The sequence below is a fragment of the Camelina sativa genome, chromosome 12, assembly GCF_000633955.1.
Source record: "Camelina sativa cultivar DH55 chromosome 12, Cs, whole genome shotgun sequence".
NCBI classification, from domain to species: Eukaryota; Viridiplantae; Streptophyta; class Magnoliopsida; order Brassicales; family Brassicaceae; genus Camelina; species Camelina sativa.
Window position 1 is genome coordinate 13,334,573 of NC_025696.1, and position 19,396 is coordinate 13,353,968.

General features: G+C 36.6%; 1 pseudogene; it reads left to right on the forward strand.

The window, feature by feature from the left end:
• LOC104733474 lies at positions 11,864–18,470 on the forward strand (annotated as a pseudogene).

Here is a 19,396-nt window from a genome sequence, read left to right on the forward strand (position 1 = left end):
CTTGTTTTTAATTTTGTCTTCCCATTAGTCATCTTTGAGTGTCTAAAATTTTTTTAATTAAAAATGTGTTTAAAGTATATTTTATAATGTTATAAATTATGTTGGTTATATAATGTAGGCCAAACACATGTTTTCCATAGTTAGATGATGAACATGGTTGATTAAGAAAGCTGAGGCAATATAAATCTATATAATAATAACAATCTGAAAAAATGCCAACAACAGTTGCGATTTTTTGTCGTACCTTTTCGTTATATATATATATATATATATATTTATTTTATTTTGATAGAAAATTCAACAATTGCGTCTTTCTAAAAATTTGCATCTGTTAAATGTAGAGTTGTGTCTCTTACAAACAGTTGTGTCTATTCAAATGTTCACATCTATAGAAAATTTGCATCTGTTAAATGTAGAGTTGTATCTCTTACAAACAATTATGTTTATTCAAATGTTCGCATCTTTACAAATTTATATATAAGTGACTTCTCATCATTGTATACAAATTTTCTTTATTTAATATTTTTGACAGAAATTTTTTACAGTTGCGTATCTCTAAAAATTTGCGTCTCCTGAATATAGAGTTATGTCTTTTACAAACAGTTGTGTCTATTCAAATGTTCACATCTTTATAAATCTATATATAATAATTTCTCATCATTGTATTCAAATATAATAATAACAATCTGAAAAAATGACAACAACAGTTGCGATTTTTCGTCGTACATTTTCGTAATATATATATATATATATTTTACAGAAAATTTCAACGGTTGCATCTCTCTAAAAGTTTGCGTCTGTTAAAGGTAGAGTTGTGTCTTTTACAAACAGTTGTGTCTATTCAAATGTTCACATCTTTATAAATTTATATATAAATGACTTCTCATCATTGTATTCAAATTTTCTTTATTTTATATTGTTGACAGAAATTTTTTACAGTTACGTCTCTCTAAAAATTTTCGTCTGTTGAATATAGAGTTGTGTCTTTTACAAACAATTGTGTCTATTCAAATGTTCACATCTTTATAAATCTATATATAAATAAATTCTCATTATTGTATTCAAATTTTTTTTATGTTTATATTAGTTAAAAGAGAATTTGTTAGAAATGACGTCTCATCACTGTGAGAAATTTATTGCAGTTTGATATATTTTGTTAATTGTTGTAATATTTAATTATATTCAGTCTCTAGGTATACAACCATCTATTAATCGAAGGTCATCAGAAATTTTTGTTTTTAGCTGTTAAAAAATATGGTTCAAGTTGGTTTTTTTCAGAAAATGAGAGCATATTGGCTCTTATGTGTTTGTTTTTTTTTTTTTTCGTCACAAGTATATCTGTCTACTCCATGCTTTTTGATTAGAAAACTAATTGTATTATAGAAAACAATATGGATTTCTATATTTCTTTTTAAATATATATATATATATATATTTATATATATATATATGATTATGAAATATCAAGGTAAAAATAAAAACAAAATATCACAGTTTGTTCTATTATTTTTTCTACAGTTGGGAATATTCAGTTTATTGGGAGATGGAAAGCTGGTGATGAACAGAAAGATTGACGGTTGAGATGATTGTCCAATACACTATCTTGATGACAAAGACTTATCTATAACTTCATATAGGTTAAGGAAATTTGTATATTTAGTTCTAGTCATAGTACACTCAAATTGAAATCTTAATAACAAAAGATACTGAATATGAAATATTTTAAAAGTTTGAAAAGGTTTTGGATTCTGACTGCCAAAAAAAAGAGGAGCATGTGAGAGCAATGAACCCGACCGATATTATTGTTATAAGTTCTAACTCTTATTGTTCTCCTCTCATATTTATTATATTATATATTTATGTGTGACTCGGGATAATTAACCAGCATCTTACGCGGAGAAAAATTAGTAATAAGTACATTCAATATTGGATTAACCATGTATATATAATCTATTATAATTGACAAAATGTTTAATGACTATATGTTGTTTTTCATCTATAAAACGATAGTTGTTTGTATTACATATACATTTACAATACTGCCTTTATGAATATAGATGTATTATTTTTTATATGAATATATAACTGAGTTTTGATTCAAATAAATAAAATATGTGATAATTTTCTGTTTAGTTATATTCAAATTTGAGAGGACTGGTAATTTTCTTACTGATTAACTGAATAGTAATATTTACATTTATATTTTATGAAGTAAAAATTGATTTTGGAAACAGAAATATGTTTGAGTTATGCTAAAAAGGATTAAAATAATTAATAGAAATGAATTTAAACAAATCATCATGTCAATTTATGAATGGTCCTCAATTAATATTTTTAATAGTTGTAATTTGTTATATGATTATTAAAGAAATTAGTATCTTATACAATGTATTCATAATTTTATCATTTAAAACAAAACAAAAAAAAAAGAAATTTAAAAATATAATCATTTACATTTGAAAACAAGAGAATAAGTTGTAACGGTTCATAAAATATACAAAAATATGACTGTAAGGTTAATAAGAGAAGACATGCATGTAGATTGCATTTATTCATTTTTCAGAAATTAATAAATATTTTACGAAAATTATGACGAAAATACATATATAAAATGTTACATTGAAAAGACGCGAACGAAATGTTAAGATGAATAAAAGCGAACGAAATAACACGACTGCAATGATATCTCATGGCAGTTAATCGTAAAAATTTCTTTAATTTGATGTGTGTAGCATTGATAATTATTTATTTAATCATATGTGAAGGTAAGATTGGTTAGCGGTCCAGGATCGCCTTTCAACTGGGGCTAGAATGGTTTTATGGAACACTGGGGCTGTAGGGACTTGTGGTTTCTGCAACTCTGCACTTGAAACAAGGGACCATCTTTTTTTCTCCTGCAGTTTTGTCTCGGTTATTTGGTCTGCACTGGCTAAAGGTTTGTTCAAGGCTAGCTACACAACGGATTGGGTTTCGTTACTAGCTCATATATCTCAGTCCCACCTTCCCCGGGTTGAGAGTTTTCTTCTTCGCTATGTGTTTCAAGTCGTGGTGTATACGATCTGGAGGGAGAGAAACGGGCGACAACATGGAGATGCACCGAAGTCTGCTGATCTTCTGATCGGTTGGGTGGAGAGACAAATACGTGACCAGCTTCTAGCAATTGGTCGTCTGGGGGATCGTCGTTATGCGGAGGGACTGCAACTTTGGTTCCAGTCTCGTATTTAAATCTCAGCTAATGTTGTTTTTTGCTTTCTAGCTCCACTTTAAATTCAGAACAAACGATGCACAAGTTGTAACACAGTAACTTTTTTCTTTTGAATATAATTTAACATTAAATTCAAAATAAAAAAGAAGGTAAGATTGTTTTTTTAAGAATATTTTTCAATAAAGATATAAAGAATGTTTCAAAAAATTTGTATGTTTTTTAAATTTTTATTAAATAGTTTAGGAATACCAATAGTTTAATAAATAAATTTAATTAAAGAATTTTTGTAATAAATATTTTAGTCAAATGAGTTCTCCCGCGATATCGCGGGGGCTCCATACCTAGTAACAAATAATAGAAAACCATGTAAACTTAAGCATCTAGGATAGATTCAAAGACAAAACATGTAAGGAATATATAGTTGTGAAAACCAGCAAGGAGATGCACATATGAACGAAACTTACAATCATGTAGAGAGAGCTAGCAGCCAAGGCAAGAGGAATAGCAACGGAGGTGATCTTGTCCATTGGTCCTTTCAAGTAAGTGTGCCTTTGAATGACTGCTCTGGAACAATCTCTGCTTCTCAAGAAGCTTCTCTCGTGGCGTAAATGGAGTTTCAGTCAACATGTTCTACAAATATCCATAGATAGCCACACAAAAATACCATGACCTTCAAGACAGCAATCTTTTTTGTAACTTGAGGCATCTCCCACAATTTTGTAACTCCACTTAGAGAACTAGACAAAGAAAAAACAAATTACTAATCAGAAGAGAATTACACAAGTCATGAACCTCGAGAATGTGTAATCCCTAGCAATTTCAAAACTTCAATCGAATTCAACACCCAAACTAAACACAATGATTAGTATCCATACAGAGAAAACCTCACAAAGCAGACAATCAAGTAATCAATCTCAACACCAAAGTCGAAACACAATTCTTGTTCGACTGTTGATACGAAAAAAAATACAGAAACAAATAAAACACAATGTACATGCTTCTTGACTTCATTTAGCTCTCTTCACAGCTCGTGCTCTTTGAGTATCTGAAAGTCAAATCACAGGTCGTTGCTTCTTGACTCATTATCGAACTCTGGGTGGAGACGAAGCTGCGGCGCGACGATTGTGTCACCAAAAATTTCTTACCTAGAAGAAGTAAGCGGAATCGGAGAAGAAGTAGTTGTCGATTTTGATAAATCGATATTTGCTTTCGTCGTTGAGCAAATGAAAAAAAAAAGAAGTAAAAACCAAAACAAAACGTATGAAAATAATTATAGTGCTCGCGGTTTGATTATCTAAACGGGAACGGGTTATTCAAACGATAAAAATAGTTATCTAAACTATTCCTAATTAACAAAACACAAGATGAGATAATGAAATTTAATTTTAACTTTTAAATATAAAAAATGGATAGGATATTGGAACATGTTGTATGCCGAGATAACATTTATAAAACATTAAGAGTCGAAAAAAACTTAGGTTCACTCCTAGGGGTGAATCTCTCCATTCACCTCCTTGTAAAATAAGGAAATAAAATTTGTATACATTATTATTAAATTAAAAACTTAAGCCACTCCTTTATAAAACCAAACCGACATATAATTTTGTTCTTATTGTAAAATCTAAAACCTAACCATCTCATTTGTAAACCCAAACCAACATATAATTTCGTTCTAATTGTAAAATCTAAATCCTAACCATTTTATTCGTAAACCCAAACCGACATATAATTTCGTTCTAATTGTAAAATATAAACCCTAACCACCTCATTTGTAAACCGAAACTGACATATAAATTTGTTTTAATTATAAAATCTAAACCCTAAAAAAATATTTGTAAACCCAAACCAACATATAATTTCGTTTTGATTGTAAAATCTAAACCTTAAACAATTTATTTGTAAACCCAAACCGACACATAATTTTGTTATAATTGTAAAATCTAAACCAAACCAATATTTAACTTTCCTTAATTAAAAATATACAGAATTTGTTTCCTTAATTGGTTTTTCTTTTTTAATTTAATTTTAATTTATTTTTAAAATTGGATAATGTATAGAAGATTTTGATTGGTTGAAAAGGAGGAGGTGAATGGAGAGGTTCACTTCTAGGGGTGAACCTAAGTATTTTTCTTAAGAGTCTCAGTTAGTCCTGGGCTTTCGCCCAGACCCGAACAAACCGACCCGAGTAAACCAAAACATTCGGTTTTCGGGACCGAGATTGAAGGGTGAGGAAAACCAATCGAGAAAATTAATTTGTGGATTCGGTTTTGGGTAATTTCGGTTCGGGGGGTCAACTCCGATCGGTTTTACTAAACCAAGATATATATATTTTTGTCATTAACCCTAAACCTAATAATCACTTTCATCCTCGAGAGAAAACCTTCTAACCCTAAGACGACTGCGAAGGCGATTCTCCGAGAAACCCAAACTCCGTCTCAGTCTTCTCTTGGTATCTTAATCTCTTCTTATGTTATTATTCTTCGTCTTTTACAAGTAGATAGGCGTTGGAAGATTCTCGAAATCGAAAGATTTTGTGAACCCTAATCCCCAAATTGAGAAGGTAAACTCTTATTCCTTTCAATCTTTGTTCTTATAATTAAGATGGTTTTAAATCCTTGGGGTTTCTATTAATTTGTAGTACCCGAATCTCGTTAATGTCATATTTCAATAACAACCCTAACCCTAATTTTTTAAATCGATTTATTTTTCAAAATTTGTTATAGTTTATTATAGATTATTATAGATTCGTCTTCTGGGTTGTTAAATTTAGTCGTAATTTTGTTAATCTGGGATTTAAACACAGAGACAACATTTTACAATATGTTAATCGATTGTTTTAAGTAGAGTATACCTTTTTTTTATGGTTTACTTGTTTGAACTCGTCTAATGCTAAGCGTTTGTGATGCTTTGTAGATGGATGCTCATGACCCGAACGACCCTAACATCGAGAAGGATGCTGAAGAACCTGTTATCATTGAAAGAACTGGGACTGCTGAGGCCGGGAAGAAAAGGACTGCTGACTCTGCTCTACCACTTAAGCCAAAGAGGAAGTATCCTAAAAGGGCTGAGGTATGGCAACACTCATTCCGAGGAATGAGGATGATAAGTTCAGTTTATGTAAGTATTGTGGGATAGAAGTAGGGTGTGATACGGTTCTAGCAGGGACTAGTTCGATGAGGGGTCACAGTCGTATCTGCAAACTGTACAAGGATTTCACTGAGAGGGAGAGTCATAAGGCATTAGATACTGATAATCAAGGGAATATGAGGGTCAGTAGGTATGATCCTCAGCTGTTTAGGCAAGCTGTTAATGAATTGGTTGTGGTGAATGAGTTGCCATTCTCCTTTGTTGAATCTGAAGGGTGGAAGCGGTTTTGTTTCAACATTCTGCCATTATATCAGACTTTCTCTAGAAAGACTTGTTCTAAGGACATTGCTGGGAGGTATTTGCAAGAAAAATCAGAGCTAAAACACTTGTTTAGTGTTGAGAAACAAAGAGTCTCTCTAACCACTGATATATGGGTTTCACAAACCACCTCTGTCAACTACATGGTTGTGACTGCTCACTGGATTGATGAGAATTGCGCAATGCAGAAAAGGATACTTAGCTTCAAGGTAGTGACAGATCACAAAGGAGAGACAATTGCAGGACATCTTCTCTATTGCTTAGAGAATTGGGGGATTGAGAAAGTCTTCACAGTTACAGTTGATAATGCTAAGGGGAATGACAAGGCTCTTAAGGTTTTTAGAGAAGCGTTGATGCTCAAAGGAGGTGAAGCTTTAGTAAGCAATGGTGAATTCATGCATATGAGGTGTTGTTCTCACATCCTCAATCTAATTGTGGAAGATGGTCTGAAAAAGGCAAATGATAGCATTGTTTTTATCCGGAATGCCATCAAATATGTGAGATCCTCTTTTACAAGATTGAAGTCCTTTCAATTGAGGTGATCACTTTAAGTATTTAACCATTTGATTCTAATTTGTATTTAACTATTTATATTACTTTGGATTGTTTGCTTCGGATTTGGCTTTAATCTTCTACAGGTGTGACACATGAATGGGTTGTAGAGGCAGCTTGCCTCTGGATGTGGTTACAAGGTGGAATTCAACATACCTTATGCTCACCTCAGCTTTGAAGTTAAGAGTAGCCTTTGAGAAGATGCTGAGTGAGGACAAGCTGTACGATGATTACTTCATAGAAAAGGATGAGACTAAGCAGAAATGTGTTGGACCACCAATGTTTTCTGATTGGGAAGAGGCCGAGAGGTTAGTGAAGTTTTTCAAGGTCTTTTACAAATCCACTTTGGCATTCTCTGCTTCCACATCTGTGACCTCGACTGTTTCTTACAAGGAGATTGTAAACATTGAAAGACATTTAATTACTAAGTGTGGAAACGGTGATGAGGAGGTTAGAAAGCAGGCTCATATTATGAGGGATAAATTTGAGAAGTATTGGGATGGGTTAATGAATATGAATCCGCTAATCATTGTTGGTAGTGTCTTTGATCCCAGGAATAAGATGCAGTTTGCTAGTCTATGCTTTGAACAACTTTATGGTAAGGATACAATAGAGAGTAGGAAGCTTACTAAATTAGTCACAAGTGTGATGAAAAAACTGTATGAGAAATACAGTTTCAGACTTAGCAGACCTGTTGAGGTTGAGCAACCAGAAGCATTACATGCAGCAAATACTATGGCTGCCTTATCTGATGATGATGATGAGGATGGCTGTGTGGGGGTAGAGACTTTATACGACAGGATGATTTAGAAAGAAAAAAATGAGAAGTTCAGAGAATTTTAGTATGTAACTGAGAGTCATTGGTCGATAATGCACGATTGTCCATCATAGAAATTAGTGGGTAAGAATCTAAATATGATATTTTGTGATAATATTTGTCTTGGTCAAGTCTTTATGGGTTTGTTAAAGTGGGAATCGAAAAGATCAGGACACATAGTTTGAGCCAAAAATAAAAAACAGGACGCTGCAGAGGCAATATAAAAATGTTTTATTGATATTTTCGTGCATACTAAGAAGAAGATGTTGTCTTTGTTATAAAATAAAAACATATATATATATATATACTAGCTTCTTTGTTTCATTCCATAATGAACAAGAAACCAAAGTGGAGAAATAAAAGAGTCGATGCGAAGAGTGACGACGTCATTGTGAATGCTAAAACCCTTCATTGTATTGTATGCATAGAGACACATATCCGGAAATGAGATAGAGACCTTATCCGCAGTTCCTAAAATAGTCATTCTAAAGCATAAAATTAGGGAATGACAAGGATGATGATTTAATCAGTAGAAGGGGAAAGAAAGATCTAACCATCTTTAAAACTATGTTCCTTGGGTTCTGTCTTCATTTAGTTAGAACCATCTATCACATTGTAAGTGATGTTGATGTGTTTATTATCACATTGTAATTGATGTTGAGTTTTTTGTTTTGAGGAGAAAAAGAAAGAGAAAAAGAAAAAAAGCATTCTTGTTATAAGTAACTAGGAAAGCGACCCGTGCGTTACGGCACGGGGAGGTGAAATCCTAAATTGAAATTTAACATTTGTAATTCATCCTAAATTCTTTTTTTTCTCAATCAATTTAATCATTTTCACTTCTTGCTATTGCTTTCTGTTGATTAAAAAGCCAAAGATTCATTTCAATGTTATTATATTTTATGTTGTCACACACAAAAGTGAGCCTTTTTTAGAGCTTGATTTACTATGAACATTACTTTTAACCATATATAAAATTTCACTTATGTTTGTCTCCGACCATATGGTGCTATATATTGGTATCCTTTCTTAATTCGCTATTAGAAATTGTCTTTGTTGTTGATCATTATCAATCGAAATACATACGAGGCTGCTTCTCTCTTGGTTTATTTACTGTATCGAAAAAATACTAAATGCCACTTGTCGAAGGAAGGTCGAAGATTGGCAGTGCCGGCCCGTCCATAAGGCAGCCAAAGCATTTGCTTTAGGCCACATCTTATATTCTAATTTTTTGGATAAGCTTTTAAAGAATTTCTCTTAGCAAGATGGTTATGTAGCCTCAAAATACATCCAAGTTAGTGGTTTGAACCCCAAATAGGCATTATTTTTATTTTTCTTTTGTTATTAACTTTTAATATTATATTATTGATAGTTCATAAATTTAGAAAACACTACATATTAAAATTGCTTTAGGCCACTATTTTCCTAGGACCGGCCCTGAAGATTGGGATCGGAGTAGATGGCTGGATTGAGTTTCGTTTCCCCTTCACTTTGATACGCGATTTCCATTTCCATAGATTACTGATTCACAAATCACAATCAATATTCCGATGCTGTAAGCAAGTGGAAGTTGTATACAAATGACTATGAACATTACTTTTAACCATATATAAAATTTCACTTATGCTTGTGGATGTTTTTTTCTCTGACTTATGTACAATACCGAGTTTTATATGACCGATCAATCAAACTTAATTGGTTAGTATAGAGTAACTCACATTCTTCAGCTACAACTTTTAGATATATATATTTGGTTATAATGCTTTCCAACGTTACATGCATGTTGGTCTCACGTTTTCCCTCAGAAGACCCCCTTCTTTCCTCCCATTTAATGGGTTAATCTTGATTGCCTTATTTCCTACTAACACATTTGATACATGGATTTGTAATATTTGCTTCAAATCACATAACAGACTAAGAATGCATATAGACAAAAACTTGTACACTCATCAACTATTCAATCAAAGCAATTCCATTAAACTACAAAAGTTCAGAAAATTAATAAAATATAGAACAGAGGATTTTTTGTTGGTCTCTCCCAATCCATCTCATTCCACCGTGTCGGCTGCTCTCCTTCCAGGCTGCATCCCCCTCTATTTGATTTCCCACTTATGTCTATGAATCGGTACCATCATGTTCTTCAATAAACGACAGCGAAAACGAAGTCGATTTGGTGAAACAGGTGATAATAATATCTCACCTTTTGATGTTCTCTTCTTTAGGTTAAACACTAATTTTATAAATTTCTTGCATTTTCTTTTTTTTGGCAAATTCTAGATCACTCTAAAAGTGACTGTTATACATTATGTTTTTAAAAAGTTGTATATAAAGATTAGAAAGTCATCAAAGACTAAATAAGTTACCTTTAGTAGATATTGTCTTTCTAACTTGACTTGTTATTTGGTCGTGCTTACGCTTTCTAGAATTTGATTTTGTGTTGTCACAAGTATGTCTGGCTTTTTCTTTGGCACTCTCTATTTCCATGCTCATTTGTAATATTTCTATATATTATCAAATGTTTGATACCCAGAAAGTATAAGAAATTATAATTCAACTAAAATTTTTAAAAACTTTATTTACAAAAAATGTAAACTAACCTGGATCATGAACATCTAATGGACATCCTACAAAAAAAAAAATAATAATAATAAAATAATAACATTTATACCATGTTTGTTAGAAAAAATAAATAGGTTAAAACAAGAACATATATAAAATTATAATTATACCATGTTCGTTAAAAAAATTTGGCTTATCCGTAGCTCTAGCATCACTACATATCATCATGCCTCTCTTATATTGGTTTTGGTTTTTCCAGAAAGTCAAAAAAAAAAATCTGCACATTGAGAATCAAAAACATTAGCCATGCAAAAAATATGGCACACGTACTTAATAACAATAGCCATGCAAAAACATGAAAACCGGAAAGGTTATAAATTTTGAAGAGACTAAAAGTTAACAAAACTAAGATTAATGTATAAACTTAATAGTGTCAACTAACAGTAATTATAATCTAACCGAGAAACACTACAGGTCATTCACAACAAAAATATTAAATTACCTTGAATTAGAGATTGATGCTTGAAAGTTAAAAAACACTTCAATAATACAATTCTTTAGTATTCAAAAAACAATTTTTTGAAACTTGTTTATGTAGTCAAGAAAAGTTTATATATAATAAACAAAGAGGTGTAAGATATAGATGTGTGAAATGTAAAGGTGTAAAAATTAATAGATGTGAAACATAGAGGTACAACAAAGAGGTGTAACACATAGAGGTGTGAAATTAAAAGGTGTAAAAATTAATGGATGTGATTTTTGAAACCAGGAGGTACAACAAAGAGATGCAAAAACTAAGGAAGTGTGATTTAAAAGGTGTAAAAGTTAATGGATGTGATTTTTGAAACCAGGAGGTACAACAAAGATATGCAAAGACTAAGAGGTGTGATTTAAAAGGTGTAAAAATTAATGGATGTGATTTTTGAAACCATAAGGTACAACAAAGAGATACAAAGACTTTAGGTGTGATTTTTGAAAAATGGGGGTGCGACGAAAATATACATGTTCGTTTGAAATTCTACATAAATTTTCTTTTGTTTTTTTTTTCTGCAATCACGTTGAAACTAACTACATGCGCAATTTACCAATCTTGTTTGACCGACCTCTCGGAAAAAGATTTAGTCATCAATTACATTTGTTGTTCCCAGTTACATTTGTGCTGGGGTCCTTTAAATAACTAATTATAGTTAGGGGGCTGTTTTGTTATAAAAAAAAACCAAAAAAGTGATGAAAAAAAATGAAAATGAAAAGTCTTTCTAGTTGTTTCTCATTTTACACCAAAAAAAAGAGAGAAGTGAAAATGAAAAGTCAGTGCCGCTAATTGCAATCACTGTTCGCTACTCGCTATGAACCTCCAAGTGGAGCCACGACAAGAGAAGAAGAAGAAGAAGAGGAAGAAGAAGATTAAGAACTCGTCGCCACCACATTCGCTACCGTCGTTTTCTCTACTTCCGGACGAAATCGTCGTGAACTGTTTAGCCCGGATCTCGCGGTCGTACTACCCAACGCTCTCAGTCGTTTCCAAAAGCTTCCGCTCGATTCTCTCTTCCACAGAGCTCTACGCAGCCAGATCTCATCTCGGAACCACCGAGCAGTGTCTCTATGTCTGTCTATCGGATCACAAAAGTTCTCGATTTCCCCAATGGTTTACACTCTGGATTAACCCTAATCGAACCTCGCCCGACTCCATGATTAGGACGAAGAGGAAGAAGAAGAAGAAGACAATTGGACAGTTGTTGGTTCCGATTACCTCTTCTAATTTCAATTCTCTGGCACATTCCACCGTCGTCGGCTCAGAACTTTATATAATCGGCGGACAAGTGGATACATCACCGTCCTCTGCTGTGAGGGTCCTCAACTGTGGCAGTCACACTTGGCGCGATGCCCCTAGCATGAATGTAGCCCGGAGAAATGCATCCACTTGTGTCTACAATGGGAAAATCTATGTAATGGGAGGATGCCAAGGATCAGAAGAGAAATGATATTAAGATGTTGATTGTTATTTCATAAGGAAAACCTAAACAGTGGTTCCTTCTTTAAATACAACTTCCTTAATAGGGCTACTAATAAAACGATTGTGCATTGGTAAAGACACAACAATGCTTCATTTATTTAACCTTCTACTCCATTCAGTGACTTTCCTCTCCTTAGCCACTTTTAACTTGATTCTGCTTGATCCATTTCCTTGCATTTCTTCCCTTGGTTCTAGTCTTCTTCTTCATAAAGGCAACCGGTACTCTTAATCTATCAATACTCCTCCGCAGAAGACTGATCTTGTCCTCAAGATCAAAATCCGGAAACTGTTCCATCAGAACTGTAAGTGGTTCCCAAGTAGACTCGGTGGACGGGAGCCCTTTCCACTGCACCAATACCTCTGTTTCAGTTCCTTTAACCGACCTGCGGATATCTGTCAAGGTTTCTGGCTCCGTTGCCCATTCCAAACTAGGTGTGAGAATTGGAGGGAGCTCTTGCGGCTGGTATGGTGCAGGAACAGCCCTCTTCAGTTGGGAGACATGAAAAACCGGGTGAATGTTGCTATGTGATGGTAAGTCAAGCTTGTAGGCAACACGACCAATCTTCTGCAATATTTTGTAAGGACCAAAGAACCTCTGCGACAGTTTCTCATTCCTCCTCTGCACCAATGAACTCTGTCTATAGGGACGCAGCTTCAGATAAACCCATTCTCCCACCTCCATGTCAACTTGACGCCCGTGTTTATTTGCCTCTTTCTGCATTCTGTTTTGTGCCAACTCCATGTTTTCTCGCAACTCAACCAGGAGACTATCTCTGTCCTGTAAGAGCTCCTCCACCTTCGCATTTGGAGTTGGTGTATCTCCATAACGAACCAACTTGGGTGGTGTTCGCCCATACACAGCAAAAAACGGAGTGTTCTGGATAGAGGAGTGAAATGAGGTGTTATACCAGTATTCTGCCCATGGTAGCCACTGCACCCAACCCGCCGGACGTCGACTGGTGAAACATCGCAAGTAGGTCTCCAAACACCTGTTTACCACTTCAGTTTGACCATCTGATTGAGGGTGATAAGCAGTGCTTCGGTTCAAGGATGTACCCTGAAGTGTGAACAGCTCCGACCAGAAATTACTGAGAATGATCCTGTCTCGATCAGACACCACACTCTCTGGAAACCCATGAAGCTTAACCACTTCTCTGATGAACGCTTCAGCCACAACCTTCGCCGTGTACGGGTGTTTTAAAGCAATGAAATGCCCGTATTTACTCAGTCGGTCCACTACCACCAAGATCGAGTTAAACCCTTTAGATTTGGGCAATCCCTCCACAAAGTCCATGCTAATGTCTGTCCATATCTGTGTTGGAATGGGTAGTGGAGACAAAAGTCCTGCTGGTGACAGTGTTGAGTACTTGTTCTCTTGACAAATCTGGCACTACATGATAAAGTTGACCACATCTTTGCGCATACCACGCCAGTTCACCTCTGATGATAAACGTTTGTAAGTTTTCAAAGCCCCTTCATGACCTCCCACGACAGTGGAGTGGAATTGCTCCAAAAGCTTTGGAATGAAGGGAGATCGCCTCGGGATAACCAAGCAACCATTCTTATACAGCATGCCTTTCTCCAAACTGTACCCAGGTTGAGTAGGAGATTTGTTCTCCAGAGCATTCAAGATCGCACCCAACCCTTCATCCTTCTTCACTTCTTCCAACAACTGATCCTTATCCAAGTTCAAAGGTGCAGTAAAGGTGAGTTGGCACAGTTCTTCTCCTCCTGGTTTCCTGGATAAAGCATCCGCCACTCTATTTTCAACCCCAGGCTTATATTCAATACGGTAGTTCAGACCAATCAACTTGGCTGCCCATCGTTGCTACTTGAGATAGCCTTCTGTTCCAGTAAATGCCTGAGGCTCCTTTGGTCTGTCTTAATCACAAACTCCGGACCTGTCAAATAGTGTTTCCATTTAACCACCGCCATTACAATTGCAAGTAATTCCCTCTCATAAACTGACTTGACTCTCCCTTTTGAAGAGAAAGCTTGGCTAAGGAAGGATATAGGTCTCTTATTCTGTGACAGAACCGCTCCAATGCCCGTTCCTGAGGCGTCTGTCTCTATGGTGAACTCCTGATTAAAGTCAGGCAGTGCCAGCACTGGTAAACTGGTAACAGCTCGCTTGAGATGGTGAAAAGCGGTAGTAGCTTCAGCGGACCACACAAACCCATTTTTCTTGAGAAGCTCCGTTAGTGGCCTAGCTATCTGACCATAATTCCTGACAAAGCGACGGTAGTAGCCTGTTAATCCCAAGAATCCCCTCAACTCCGTTATGTTCTTAGGAATAGGTCATTGGAGCATAGCTTCTACCTTCTCGGGATCTGCTGCGACTCCTTCTGCAGATATCTTGTGACCTAGATACGACACCTCAGCGTTCCCAAACGTGCACTTCTTTGCATTGGCATAGAATTTGTATTGTTGCATCAAACTGAGTATTGTTCTCAAGTGTTGCAAGTGGTCTTCCAAATTAGCACTGTAGATTAAGATATCGTCAAAGAAAACAAGGACGAACCGTCTGAGAATTGGCCTGAATAGATCGTTCATGATACTCTGGAATGTGGAGGGTGCATTTGTCAATCCAAAAGGCATTACGAGGAATTCGTAATGACCTTGATGTGTTTTGAAGGCTGTCTTCTCAATATCAGTGCTCTTCATTCGTATTTGGTGGTAGCCTGACTTTAAATCCAGCTTCGAGAATACGGTAGCTCCTTTAAGTTCATCCAATAACTCCTCTATTACTGGAATTGGGTACCTATCGGGGACTGTCGCCTTGTTCAGTGCACGATAATCCACACAGAACCGCCACCCTCCATCCTTCTTCTTAACTAGTAGCACTGGACTGGAGTAAGGGCTAACACTGGGTCTTATTATCTGAGCATCCAACATCTCTTGTACCAGCTTCTCAATCTCATTCTTCTGAGTGAACGAGTAACGATATGGCCTGAGATTGATTGGCGTAGTTCCATCTTGCAAGTTAATTGCATGCTCACGGTTCCTTGTTGGCGGTAGGCATTGAGGCATCTCGAACACAGACCTGAAAGAGTTGACCAACTTCTGAATCTTCGCGACTTCTGGAATTTTCTTATCAGGTTGTTGCTTCCCTTCAAACAGCGTAGTCAGCTCCAAAAGGTATGCTTCCCCTTTATAATGAATGACCCTTTCCATAGAATGGAGCGAAACTGGTCCTTTACTTAGTGAGGGATCTCCCACTATTGTAACCCACTTGTTACCAATTTTCCAGCTTAGTGTCCTGTTTAGCCAATTAATTCTGGTGTCACCCAGAGTAGCTAACCATGAGTATCCCAGAACCACATCAGTGCTATTTAACTCAATCACTAACAACTCCTCCATTATTTCCACCCCTTGTATCCCGAGTAGTGTTCCTGATACTCTGCCTTTTCCCTTTAGGATCCTTCCTCCACCTACACGAACTCCAAACGGACGGGTAGTAGATATGGTCAATCCTAACTCAGTTATCAGCCCAAAATCAACAAAACTTCTAGTAGCTCCTGAGTCAATCAACACCACAACATCTCTATTTCCCAACTGCCCCATCATTCGCATAGACTTCTCATCAGTCAACCCAGAAATAGAGCTAAGAGATAAGACTTCATATTCTTGTATCTCCTCTGTCTCAGCTTCCTGATTTTCTTGAGGCTGCACTTCATCCACGGCATCCCAGTACTGCTCTTCTTCTTCTGCTACCTCAAGACTCTTCAACTTTTGTTGAGTTCTGCAGCGGTGACCTGGGAACCATTTATCTCCATAGTTTTTACACGGGTTGTTGTTGCGAGGTTCAGTGCCCCCTGTAGGTTTATTGAAATCTCTGTTAGGTTCCTGAGGCCGTTTACCTTGAGATTGATCAACATGTCTCACAGAGCTTGTTCCTTGACCGTGAGAAGATGAGTAAAAAGACCTAACCGATGTCCTTGGTTGCAGGCTGGTATTCTCACTCTCTTGATGCTCTATCATCTTAGCGGTGTCTACTATCTCTGCCAAATCAAACGGTCTACAACGTACCACCTGATCCCTTATACTCTTGTGTAACCCTCGGAGGAAGGCTGACTCGAGTACGTCATCAGAGACGTGAGGCAGTTCCACTGCTATCTCCTCAAACTGCTCACGGTATTCCTCCACACTACCCCTCTGGTGAATACTCATAAGTTGGTCCAACGCCAACAACCCTCTACTCGGCTTGAATCTTACCTTGAACTTTTCCATAAAATCCTTCCAGCTACCAATTCGTTGTCTACCATACGTCATCCTCCACCAGGTAACGGCAGAGCCGGTAAGACAAGAAATCGCCAGGTCTATCTTAGCATACTCCGGTGTTCCCCTACTCGCAAAACATTTCTCTAATCGAAAAAGCCAATCTTCAGGGCTCTTACCTTCGAAAATGGGTAACTCCATAGGGCGGTTTGGGTATTCCTGAGCATAACCCTGAGGAAACGCTTGCTGCTCTGGCGGAGGAGCTGAGAATCGCAAGGTCGCGGGTCTGAGGTGAGATTCCGGTTCTGGGTTTGGTAAGATCCCCACGGTAGGCTGACTGCTCGACCCATTCATCGGCGTCGTCGTCGTTGGCTGATAGTGAGCCACCGGAGCTGGGCTGTTAAACCCTGGAGGGACCGAAGACTCGGTGATGACCCCAAGAGTTTGGTTGCGCAGGATCTTGTGGAGCATATCCTTGATGAACGTGATGTCAGCATCGTGACGGTTCACACGCTGTTCCAACGAGGGAGACGGCGGTGACGTCTGGGAGGATAACTCGAGTTCGCTTGTTTCAGTTTGAATGGCTTTTCCCGTGTCCACTTGTTGAGGAGCCATTATCACTCTCAACGAAAGCACCACTTGTTAGGTTTGGAGCCTAACTAGAATAGATGAGAAGAGAATAAGGTAATAATGCGCCTGTCGGCGGAGAATATAAGGTAAGAAGAGAAATGATATTAAGATGTTGATTGTTATTTCATAAGGAAAACCTAAACAGTGGTTCCTTCTTTAAATACAACTTCCTTAATAGGGCTACTAATAAAACGACTGTGCATTGGTAAAGACACAACAATGCTTCATTTATTTAACCTTCTACTCCATTCAGTGACTTTCCTCTCCTTAGCCACTTTTAACTTGATTCTGCTTGATCCATTTCCTTGCCTTTCTTCCCTTGGTTCTAGTCTTCTTCTTCATAAAGGCAACTGGTACTCTTAATCTATCACAGTCACACTTGGCGCGATGCCCCTAGCATGAATGTAGCCCGGAGAAATGCATCCACTTGTGTCTACAATGGGAAAATCTATGTAATGGGAGGATGCCAAGGATCAGAGGACGAATCATGGGCTGAGGTGTTCGATACAAAGACTCAAACTTGGGAATGCCTCCCTGATCCGGGTACTGTGATACGTAAGTGTTCCATTAACATAATCGCAGAGGTTGAAGGAAAAATTAACTTTGGCAATAATAAGGAGATGTATGCTTATGACACGAAGCTATACAAATGGGAAAGCTGTGTACACAAATTTGCAACTGTTTGGAGGTTAGATTGTATGATTGAGAATGTATCCTATTTGTTTGATACTGATGGTCTATATTTTCACTGCGGCGAGTTCCATTGGCATGACGAAGAAAAGGGTTACTGGGAAGGGATGAATGGGTTAAACTCACTAGTAGAGAAGTACATGAAGACTGGTGGTTCAATTCCTGGTACGACTGAACTAGTTAGCTGTGGTGGGAAACTCATACTTTTATGGGAAGGTAATATGAATCGTAATCCTAATAATAGGAAGAAGATTTGGTGCGCGGTGATCGTGGTAGAAAAGCGTGATGGAGATGAGGTTTGGGGAAATGTTGAGTGGGTTGATGTTGTGCATATTGTCCCTGATTCATGTCGACTCCGGGAATGTGCCGTTGTTTCGGTTTGATTGACTTTGCATCCAAGGTATGATCAATCGTTCTGAATTCAATATCAGTAGTTTGTAGAATCTAAAACTGTAGTATCCGAAAATAGTTGTTTTAATCTGTGACTTTAGCAAAACAGAGCCATCTTTGGTCAATATCCCTGAGTTTGGCCTTCATCATCTTTCTCTTTACTTATAATATATACATGGAACCCTTTTGGCTAAGTCACTGGAGAGTTTGAGCTTATTTTGTTTGATAAAAATGTTCATTCTTCCTTTTTACACTTTGCCAAAATTGGAGACTATTAAGTATTTTTTTCCCCTGTATGTAGGACTTAGCATGAATGGACTGTTGGTCAGTTTGGAAAGATGAGATGGAAGAGGCGGCAAAAGGAGAGCAATAAAGAGTGAAGGAGATGATCAATTTGTTATAGTTAATAGTAGCCACATTTTGTTTAAGTAGCTATTTCGGCAAATTAGTATTTCGACTTTGGATATAATTTATCTAAACCCTTGTATTGACGAATCTGATTAGTTGTTTTGTGCTATCCATCTTTATTGACACAGATTCTTCTCATGAAGAAACCATCTTTCACACTTTGTCTTTGGGTTTCTGTGACTTTTGTCTTCAATTAGTTAGAACCATCTGTGAGAACTGAGATCAATTCTCTCCTTCCGAAGTGATTTAAATGCGGAGGAGCTTAGCACCGTTTAAGAGTTCCGAACTGAATTGAGAGTGTTTGAATAACTGAATTGTATTGTATTTCTTGAGAGAAAAATTGTTCGATCCCCTGAAATGACTCCCCCCCTTTACATATTTATACAGACAAATTAATTACCAAATTAATGCGCAATTAATTTTACGTGATTTTTGCGTCCTAATTAATACACTTGAATGCAGGAATCTTTGACTGAGCTCGAGCTGCGAGCTAACTTGATATGTTACTACT